Below are 8,760 nucleotides of genomic sequence, written 5' to 3' on the forward strand. Positions count from 1 at the left end.
ATGTCAATAGTGAAGAGATGATTAGAGGGGCTAGAGTGAAGGAGAAAAAGTTGGACAGACGAAGAGCATGGTTGGTGTCAAGATGTGAGAGGGGAAGGAAGCACTAGGAGCCAAGGACGCAGTCAAGGTATCTGGAGATGAATTCGGTAGGGCAACTGCAGCCAGGCATGAAGAGGCGGCCAGGTTTGTTAGGTTTGTGGATTTGGGGGAGTAAGTAATTGTGAGGGTGGGAGGGGGTGCAATGAGATTGGAAGCGGGGAAGGCGGGGGGGACAGGAGGATAGATAAATCATGGATAGTGGAGGACACTGTTGGTAGCTGGACTTGGGTTGGAGCGCAGAGGGCAGTAAAAGGTCGGCGGCCCAGGACAGTGAAGCAGTCCTCCGCATTAGATTCAGGTGGAATGTCGCGGAATAGTGCCCACAACCTAACAAGGCAACAAAGCTGCGGATATCGCCACGGGTCCGAAATTCGTTGCTGGCTGAGTGATTGGTATGAAGCGCGGGCCCCTACTGAAGATGGAAAGCTCCCCACAGAGTGGGGAAGATCTGGAGGAATGGTAACAAGCGACGGAACTGGAGTAGGGATGGGTGGGATTGAAGTGGGAGAGGTGGATTAGTGGAAGGCTGTGAGGAAGAGGATCAGAGGTATGTTGTGGAGATTAGAGTGACAGGGGCTTTGGCTAGTGTGGGAGGGAAGCGTAACAGGGAGTGAGGTAGGGAGGAGTTGGGTTGGTGGCATCGGGTGTGGTGGAACGGAGGAGTACGTGGAGTTTACCTTGTTTGTGTGAGTGAGAATTCATAAAAGAGATGATTTAAATGGATTATGTAACGTAAAGGTGAATTTACATGGGGAGCGACTGAGAGGAGAAGAAGATGGAAAAAGCAAGAGGGAGAATGCTGTCGATGGTGTTTATTTTGGAGGGATTAGAACGAATTATGGCTCGCAAGGCGGGGGGAAGTATACGGAGTATGGATAGGATGTTTGGAGCTGAGAGGAGAGTGGAGTGGAAAATGGAGGCGGAAACCTTTAGGATGAGGCGATATATGCATATTATAAATCAAATATAGACCAATAAATACATTACAAGAGACAGAGTGAGAGGAAGAAAGAGATTCCGAATATTATAATTATATTTTATAGACTCACAGTACTTTATAAAATGTTTAAAAATTATTACAATATTATTTTAATACAATCATTTACCTTGCCTCCATCGGAGAGTGTACAGCATTCCGCGAATTTTTTGTCCTTAGGGCTTAATTTTAGAACACCAAGACTGCAGAAATTAAATAAATTGTGACAACCCAAAAATATATGATCAAGTGAGATACAGAAAGAGAAATACTTTATCTAAGCTACACACTAGAGTTTAACACCTTAGTTCGGAAAACACTATCATTGCATTTCGATGATGCAATTAAGAAATATTGAACTTTATGATTAATCCCAAATAATATAACTCTCACACACACATAACACTATATCCACACACAACACACCACACACACACACTCACACACACACACACACATATATATATTATATATATATAATATAATATATATATATATATATAGGTATATATATATGTGGAATGTGTGTGTGTATGTATATATACATCCTATCTGACGTACCCGGTAATTCCCGGTTCTGTTCTCTTAATTGTTTCGCTAATCCAATAGCAACAATACAAAGTATGTAGTATGTAGACCTTAAAACATTTTTGTCCATTTATAGAGAATACCGAAACTCTCTTACGCAGGATCTTGTATTTAGGAATTCCCAATAAGTTATGAATACCCAATTGTGAAGTCATTATGTAATAACATGAAATTAGTAAACCGGTAGTAGAATTCAAATAAAGAAGCTCCGAAAAGGCTTTAATACGTTCCCAGAGTATATAGAATTGAGGAGAAATATCAATAATATTATCATCCTGAAATCGTGAAGCATTTTACGTCATAATACGCTAATCAGATATGACATAATAACAATTCAAAATAAATAACCCTGAACAAGTCTTTTGTGTATCCCAGAGAATATTACCCTCAGCAGCGCTAGTATTTTTATATTCGTGAATAAGTCACTAACCGAAAGAAGTGGATTTATTGTTTAGGAAAATACTGTTTACTTTTTTGTAGGGGATAAATTGCGAAAAATCGCTAACAGTCCCCAAACTAATAAGCTTACTCAATTTGATTTATCCCAAATGATAAGGAAAATACATGGGTTTTTTCCCGTGGCTGTTAAAGCTGGGTGAATGGGTTATATCCTTTTGCTATTGACATGAAATATTATATATAAATATAAGGATCCTTTCCAGGGACCCTATTACCGATATTTTCAACAATCTGAGTATGTCATGAGATTTCCTGTCTTGAGTTCTACTGACGAGTCAACTTTCATCCAAATCGATGAAACGGCGTAGGAGTTTGCGAACAACTAACAACTCCACAAACACATCCGCAGAGAGCAGTTCCCACATATGTAGTAGATTGTATATTTTATATATATACATACTATATATATATATATATATATATACATATATAAATATATAAATATTATATATATATATATATATATATATTATATATATAATATATATATATATATATAAATATATATATATTATATATATATATATATATGTATATATATATATATAAAGAACCAATTGTGGCATTGAATGGACAATCCTTCCCAAATAAAACTCTAATTACGGGTCAAACTATGCTCAATATGTACTTGAAAAACTATAGATCTCATAAAATAACAAGATCCTCAACGACTACGTAAATTCCAGGAGCGAGGAATATTTATTTGTATTTCTCTCTTTCGTTGGATTATCTAGATAGCTCAGGTTACGTACTTTGCCTGTCAATTGGAATTTCTTATTTGCTGTTTTGAATGTTCACAATCTAAACCTAAATGTCAAGTCAACATCTCTAAAACATCTTTCATCGTTTATATTTTGTTTTCAATTATGTAAATAAGTACCTCAAAAGTGTTTTAGGTTTCCGAATTATATTTTCAAATCTAAAACCTGATTGGCTGTTTAATTCGTTCTACGAATGTCTCAGATTTTTGAAAAGACATAAAATTCTTGAAGCCTAAATCATGTTTTCAATTGCCGAGAACGGTATGGATTCTTTTCTAGAGAAGAATATCAATTGTTGTTTACTATATATCATAATATACTAGTTGATGCTACACCAACATTTACCTTGCTCTTATAAGAAATTTTGCAGCGAGATTATTATACTTATAGGTAGTATCTGAAAGCATTAAATCAATTATTGACTTACCTGAGCAAACGACATGAAAAATAGCTGTAAATCTGTCATTTTTAGTATAGGCAGTGTCTTCTTAGCATCAGGATGGTCTGATTTCCATAGCAAATAAGCCTGGTATAAATTGGAATTGTATATTTTATTCAATGTTAAGAGCTATTTAAAGAATTGAATTTAATTAATCTAAATATATATCCATTTGTCTTCGGTTATTCATGTTTCCACGTGGAATTTTATATTTCAATATGCATATAATCACATAAGTAAATGCCATATAGTGAAGATATTGTAACCGTCTTTTCCTTCAAAAATTATTTGGTATAATTTTAATACCAAAAGTGCCTCAAAGATTAACAGAATATAATTCAGCATTCGATATGGTTTCTGGATATCATACATGTTAAGGATACATTCTGTTTATGATATATTTAAATTATAGATTGTAAAACAAAACAACGTTGAAGAGTTGGACATTTTAACACATATATTCAAACTTTATGAAAATAAATTAAACATTACCAGTTACTCTGCGGTTTACATTTGAAATACAATAAACTCATTTTATAAAGAAAAATACATGTCGAAAACACCAGTGTATAGAAAAATATATATAATCATCAAAAGAAAGAATATTTCAAGCCATACGGTGGTTACGACTATATTCTATTTTATGAGTAAAAGAAACACCTAAATCACAAAATCTGCACAACACAGTTATAAATAAGAGAAAATCTGTTTTAGATGTTTGCATATGAAATTTAAGCTTCAATTATATAACATCCTTATACTAGTTTAGGGATTTTTTTCAAACGGATTATTTTGCAATTGAAATTGAGAAAACCGAACAAAAGACCCACAAACCCAACAAACATTTCCGATGTTGAAAGAATGAGTAACTGTGAGAAGAGAGCATGATATAAATTCCATAAATCAACTCCCTCAATACTAGAAAACACATTACGCGAGACACACATATGTAAAACACAGTTTTACATATGTGTGTAGGTATGTATGTATGTATGTATGTATATCTCATCTATTTTTTAATTATTATAAATCTTCCACTGAGGAGGGAGCCGGTTTCCAACATAGATACAAGGCACCATCTTTGGGACGTAGTTAACAGATGAATTCATATTTGGAACTTGAGAAATGTCTTGCATATTTTTACCGATCGATTCACCGGTTGGACTTGTAATGTACGAATCAGCCGGTCAATTTCTCTTTTTGAAAATTTCAGTTTACCAAGATTCTCCTGTAAGCATTTATTAACAAAACCTGGTGCTCTACTTATTATTAGTAGGAATAAGAATTTATTAGACTTGAATATAAGCTGGAGGTTTCAAATCAGGTGTCCATATACATCCTCTTTTTCTTTGATTTTTCAAAAAACATTTATATCTACAGGACAGCTAACCGCTATGATGGTATACTCCTTTGCCCCTCTTTAACATTTATGGCACCCTTGATAGGTCTAACGTAATCTATAATTGCATCAACCTCAACACGCTATTTCAAAGAGCGTCAACGTTTTAGTCATTACTTCGTATACACATTCAGAATATATAAGAGAAATAATCACTAGTTAGCGCATAGAAACATGCACTGCAGTAACGTATGCATATCCTCATCCACATATCTGTTTGTATGAATGCGCGTGCGTGCGCTAGGCTAAGATATAAAATGAATACGAAATAAATCCTCCAATTATACTTCAACAAGATACATACCTCATACGCTATCTTTAAAGCACCAATATCAGCAATATTTTCTTCAGCTGTTCTTTCTCCATTAACCTGAAATAGTTTAAAAGGAATATTTATGATGATTACAGGAAGCTATTCTTTACTTATTTATGAGACACTCCCGACATACCCGCCTCTCCCATTCTCACCGCGGTTCTTACGGACAATCCCACATTAATAGCTGTATTCAATTCCTCTTCCCTGAAAACTTGCTCCCAAATCTTCTACCTTACCATGCTTCTATTTTCCATACTTCTTCCTTGCATCAGCTTCAAAGGACATTATGTATATCAAGCTCGCTGATATTGGAGGAAGTGCAAATACCATGTGTATTAGTTCCTCAACAGTAAGTATTCAATTCCTCTTCCCTGAAAACTTGCTCCCCCCAAATCTTCTACCTTACCATGCTTCTATTTTCCATACTTCTTCCTTGCATCAGCTTCAAAGGAACATTATGTATATCAAGCTCGCTGATATTGGAGGAAGTGCAAATACCATGTGTATTAGTTCCTCAAACAGTAACAAAATAACATATTTCAGGTGTCCAGTACTATGTTGCCACACATATATTTTATACATGGTGATTATATTCACATACAGACTAGGACAAGATAAGGTACTTACGAAAAATATTTTCTACATTCGCTACTAAAAGAAACAAGCTGATGCGTTGCATACCAGATACTGTACGAAGCCATCACGACACATTTACTAAAAGAAACAACTGATGCGTATACAAATCTTCGTTTACATCTTCGTGTATATGGATATACCGTTGTATTAATTTTCAATCACTCATATTTTCTACAGGAATGTAGTTAACATTGTTCCTAATGTTTTTGTCTTTATACAGTTAATGATGGATTTCTTGTTGAATTCCATTGTTGTTATAGCAGTCGCTGTTGTTGAATTATGGAATGCAAAACTGTGAAGAGTATACATCTTTGTTACGCATGAACCATCATAACGGTCTGTTAAAAACTATCACTGTTCTATCTTATGCATCCTAGACTCAGTATATTGTCAAAGTATGGTTAATATTGACATTTGATAATCAAAGTATATCGGAGTATTTCCCACCTTGTCATACACGTGTATGAGATTTCTCACCTATGAATATGGCTTGTACAAATACCTTTAAAATACTACATTTCTACAAATACCTTTGCTGTTTGTCCATCCGTAAATACAAATGTGCCATGTGGATGTTTCATGTGTATAAAATACTTTTACACATTGTATATCATATATTTGCTAATGCTGGATTTGAATTAGGGGAGTGTTTTCATCATAAGCAAAGGAAATAAAATTCGGAAAGAAATATTCCCTTCTTATATATTTAACGAGAATATGTGAGCATTTTTATAAAGTTTTCTGAACATACTCTGATGCTGACAAAGAAAACAATTACCGATCGTAATACTCCTAAATAGACTCAACTGGGAAACTGGGAAGACGCATATTCCATTTAAAAGGACTTCATATTCACTTACAATATATTGTCAAACATATAACGGATGGAAGTCATAGTTGTGTCGCTCATGATCTGAACGAATGTATTTAATTCGAACTCTCGTGTTGCTGCTAACACTGTTTTCGTAACATGAAGGAAGATAGAGCAAAGATGATAACAAAGAAGACAAGGCCGGATTAGTAAGTGTAAATATTTACTGACGAAAAGCTTGTTTGATATTGATAAAAATACAACATATAATTGGCGTACTTACAGTGAAATTCATACTTTCAATTCTATAGCCGGAATATATTTTAACGACAGCTTCTTTCAGCTCATCATAGTTTTCGTAAGATTTATCAGACAACCATTTCTTGTTAAAATAGGAGCTTTCAACTGAAAAAAAGTAATAATTTCAAACATAGATAAAATAATTCATCAAGTAATCAAAACAGTGCCGATCTCAGGCAATATTTAATCAATTTCGACAGTATTCTGTACTGATTTCGAATTTTCGGAAGAAAAGTTCGTTGCCACAACTAAGGTTACAATTTAACTAAGGATAACATTTAGCTAATTAATTACTCTGGGCGCACATCATTATCTATAAGATCACTGAAGCTGCTATAAAAATTATCATACCACGGAAGTCACTACGTATTTACCGAAGTCAAACATTTTAGTTTATAATGCCATTGCGAGGATTCCTAAAACAGAGATTCTGATACATTACAAATCTTGTTTAGATATACAGAAAGCTATGGTCATGTGTCGCCGCCAAATGATGACTGTTAAATATCACTGAAGCCTTTCTGGATTTAAATATCACTAAGCTTATATGGATTTAAATATCACTGAAGCCGTTCTGGATTTCAATATCACTAAAGCCTTTCTGGATTTAACATCGTAATGCAATGCATCAGACACATTTGTTATTGCATCTTAAATGAAACGCATTAAGGAAAAGCAAACAATTTTAGTTATTTAATATTTGTCCGTTGTCTCTTCCTGTTTTTGTAAGAAACATCTTTGCTATTGATGTTTAATTAATCAATTATAATATATTAGTACACTTCAAATAGAATGCTAGTGCATATTATACCATCTGTTTAAATGTATTCCTAACAAAAGAAGAAGCGTTTAATTAAATCATATATATTTAGAAAGTTTAAGTCGGACAGGTGGTGAAGATATTGCCCGTCTTATTTTAAGACATATGAAGGAAACTAATAATCACTTGAGGATTTGCATATCATATGAAGGCATGGAGAAGGCCCTGTGAGATCCAATCACACTGAGGAAGTGGAATGTGCTCGGCTACGTGCTACACATGCAAAGGACGGAAGTAGTCAAAATATTGACAGGATACAATAATGAAGACGGTTTTATAAATCAGTAAATCCGTTAAGTTAAAGACTAAACATTGCATAATGCACGCTCAAGTTCAAGCGAAGCCTCAGACAACAGACTTCATTATATAAGTCCCAATATTTCAACTAATTTCTGTTTGTTCCTTATTAATAATGGGTTTTATTAAAGCACAGCAATAAAATTAACAATTAGCACGTCTGCACGTGCTGTAGCATATGTTTGTTAACAATTTGTTATTGCAGAGACGGTTCCCATTTACATTTATTACTCAATGAACTATAAAGGAGATATAGATAATTAAAACTACAATAGCGTCTTTGTAGGTGGTGCTATTAAGTTAGACATGGCCTGGGCCAATAATGGCCGAAACCTATCAAAGTATCAAAGTATCAAAGTACCGTATTGGTCCAATTTCGGGGTTAATTCAAAGAATTTTCCCCTCTACAGCGATAAATACGTGGGGTATAAGTGAAATACTTACTCATACCCATGGAAAAAGCAAGCACGAAGTCCCGAGCAGACCTAAGTACACCAAATATATCCAAATTAGAAAAACTTCGGCACGTCTCGAGACATGTGTGATTCGAACTAGAAACTTTCACAGAGTGAGAGAATCCGGAAGTGAACACTATTCAATTTATAACTAAAATAGGATAACATTTTTTCGGGAAAAAATTTTATCAATGGCCAGCATATCAAAAAATACCTTTAAAGGTTAAATTTATAAATAATTTACAAGATAAGGGCAAAAGAAAAATTCAAATGACAAATATGCCGAAAAAAAGGCAAAACTTGTCAATAACCATTATAATTCATGGGACCAATACGGTAATAACGGATTTTTTAGAAATTTCTGTCGGTTTGTTTCGAGACGCATAAATTATAATGGTTATTGA

General features: G+C 34.2%; 1 long non-coding RNA gene across 1 annotated transcript; it reads right to left on the reverse strand.

Moving 5' to 3' along the window:
• Positions 1-1,266: 1,266 nt before the first annotated feature.
• LOC115215221 lies at positions 1,267-6,922 on the reverse strand. The gene is made up of 4 exons (XR_003881957.2): positions 6,768-6,922; positions 5,026-5,091; positions 3,311-3,409; positions 1,267-1,278 (listed from the first exon to the last, which is right to left on the reverse strand). It is a non-coding gene; the product is annotated as an uncharacterized LOC115215221 (long non-coding RNA).
• Positions 6,923-8,760: the final 1,838 nt, after the last annotated feature.

This window comes from Octopus sinensis, linkage group LG8, assembly GCF_006345805.1.
Source record: "Octopus sinensis linkage group LG8, ASM634580v1, whole genome shotgun sequence".
In the NCBI taxonomy this organism is placed as follows: Eukaryota; Metazoa; Mollusca; class Cephalopoda; order Octopoda; family Octopodidae; genus Octopus; species Octopus sinensis.